The 2,412-nt window shown below is 44.0% G+C and overlaps 1 pseudogene; it reads right to left on the reverse strand.

Moving 5' to 3' along the window:
* The window catches only part of LOC102479315 (cytoskeleton-associated protein 2 pseudogene), a 2,758-nt pseudogene extending 2,045 nt beyond the window's left edge, over positions 1 to 713 (reverse strand).
* Between the last annotated feature and the right edge of the window lie 1,699 nt (positions 714 to 2,412).

A 2,412-nucleotide genomic window follows, 5' to 3' on the forward strand; every position in this document is an offset into this window, starting at 1 on the left:
AGGGTTAGTGGTAGCTGCCGTATTTGAGGACCTACCACTTTTCACTGTTACCCTGCTGGTGTTTACAGGTGGAGGCTTTGTGACGTTCAAGACAGTGGTTAAAAGTTTCTTTGTCACCGTAGAACTTGGAGAGGCTTTCTAAATGAATGAAACTTAGACCATACAATTTGGCCACAATAAGATCCAAGGGTAGGTTTCTTGGGCATGTTCACATCTTGCTTTGGTTTTGTCTGTAGTGATCTTTTTCTTTTTATTATTATTCTTAAGGTAAAATGCCTGGCTTAATGTCATATGTTGATTTGGGGGGTCATCTTTCATCGGTAGTAACTGCAGAGTTTGATCGGCATCATCAAAATTATGTGTATCAACTGGTGTAGTTGATTCGGTTAATTCATTTGAAGGTTTTAAAGGAATACATTTTTCCCCATTATTGTATTATTTTTGCTCCCTGTGGGTCTACTGGCATTTTTTTTATCAGTCATTTTTGTTTTAAGTTTCCAAACATTTTTCCCTTCTTCAACCTGGACCTCAGGTGTCATCACTCTCTGTTCTCTTCTACTGGATATTATCTGATTTTCCTATTTGTGTGCAAACCCTGTTTTTCTTCTTAACAGATGTTCCTTGAGTTTTTGTCTTCTTTGCTCTATGAACATGGACTGGGGTCTTTGACGTGGGACCAACTGCAGATCCAGAGGCACTGTTGGGGTGCTCATCGCAGTCTGTGGTTTGTGGGGGCGTCTCCTATGCATGTTTTAAAAGAATTATTTTATTTTTAACTTACTTTATTAATTTATCTATTTTTAATTTGACCAGAGAGGCACAGAGAGAGAGAAAGTGAGAGAGCAAGTTGCCAGGTCCAGTACTTGAACTGTGGTCAGCCATGTGGGAACCCAGCACCTTTATCCACTACGCCACCTGCCGGCCCCGCAGCCCACTTTCTTGTTCCACCATTCCTAGTCTTTTCCAGCACCATTCCCCTCTCTGACCTTTCCATCTAACTAAATGCGTCCTCTCCCTGTCACTCCCTGTCCCTATACCTCGTCATGTCCCATCTATGCACTTTTGTTGATACTATTCCTGCCTCCTGGAATAAAGGAGTTGGGAATCATATCATAAAGGAAATGTAAGGACTAGGAATAATTTAGTCACAACCTTCTGAACCTTCCCCCACCTACTTTCCTCCCCGTCCCCAAACTAAGTGTCTAGTTTGGGTGCTGAAAGTGTGTGCGGATGCTCCTCACTTCCAGTCTACGCCCTTCTCCCCAGAGCTGAAGGCTATTCCCCCTGCAGCCTGTTGCCCCCTCTCACTCCCACTGCTGTCAATGGCTGGGCTCCCCCCTCATTAAAGCTGCCTGTTTGCCTATCGCTCTACCAGATTCACTGCCGCTCTGTCCTCCATCGCGGCCTTCCGTTATCATTGTGCTGGCTTGTCTCTCTCCCCTGTTCCTCCTGCCTAGCGTTTTCTCTCGCGCCGTATGCTTTTTGTATTATTATGTGTCCTGTCTCTCGAGTTGATGCCGTTTAGTTCCTGTGTGGAGAACAGCCCTCACAGTGCCGAGAGCTTGCCTTTCTGTCATTTTCCATAACTGTCTTCTCAGAGTCCCTTCGTCAGAGAGCCCTACCCCTCCTTCTAGCCTCATTTCCTCGCTGCTTTCCTCCTCCTCCACTCCTCCCTCACAGGTCTTGAAGCAATCCCGGAGGCTTAAATGCTCTGGCCTCAAATAACAAAGATCTGAACTTCAGTGAAAGAGTTGTCATCCAGTGGGCAGAGTTGAGAAGGTGACATAAAATACTACCAGTTTCAAAGAGGGGAAAAAGTATTCTTCGCTTCATAAGGTTTTCCCAGCATCAGTTTTGGTTTCTAGAGCACATTATAAGACAAAGCATATGTACATTTCCTGAGTATTAGACCCAGCAGACCCAATAAATACACGTGCAGCCAAATTGTTAGACTCTGAGACTGTGACAATTGCTCATGCCAAGTGGGAGCTTAGATATAAAAACACATGGTCTGACTGAGAATTGAGACCTAATCAGAGGAGACAAATAGATAATTCTCAGACAAATACGTTTTTTAAAACTTAATTTTGTTTGGCTGAGGTTCTTATTCTCATGGAGAAGCCAATTTAAAGATGTAACAAGTGAGAAAAATTAGACTTTTGTTCACATAATAGGTTTTTCTGAGAATAGAATCAGATGATAGAGACCTAGTATGGCCTTTTCAGCAATTAGAGTCATTTTATATATCCATTTGTACTCATTTAAATTTGGGGCTGGCCTGGTAGCCTAGTGGTTAGGGGAGCTGGGTCCTACATGGCCGATCAAGTGCCAGCCCAGGCAGCTGAACAAACATGCTCTGGGAGCAGCAGGTGGTATATGGTTAAGGTGCTGGACTCCCTCAGCCTGACCATG

Source organism: Tupaia chinensis, unplaced genomic scaffold, assembly GCF_000334495.1.
Source record: "Tupaia chinensis unplaced genomic scaffold, TupChi_1.0 Scaffold145484_1, whole genome shotgun sequence".
In the NCBI taxonomy this organism is placed as follows: Eukaryota; Metazoa; Chordata; class Mammalia; order Scandentia; family Tupaiidae; genus Tupaia; species Tupaia belangeri.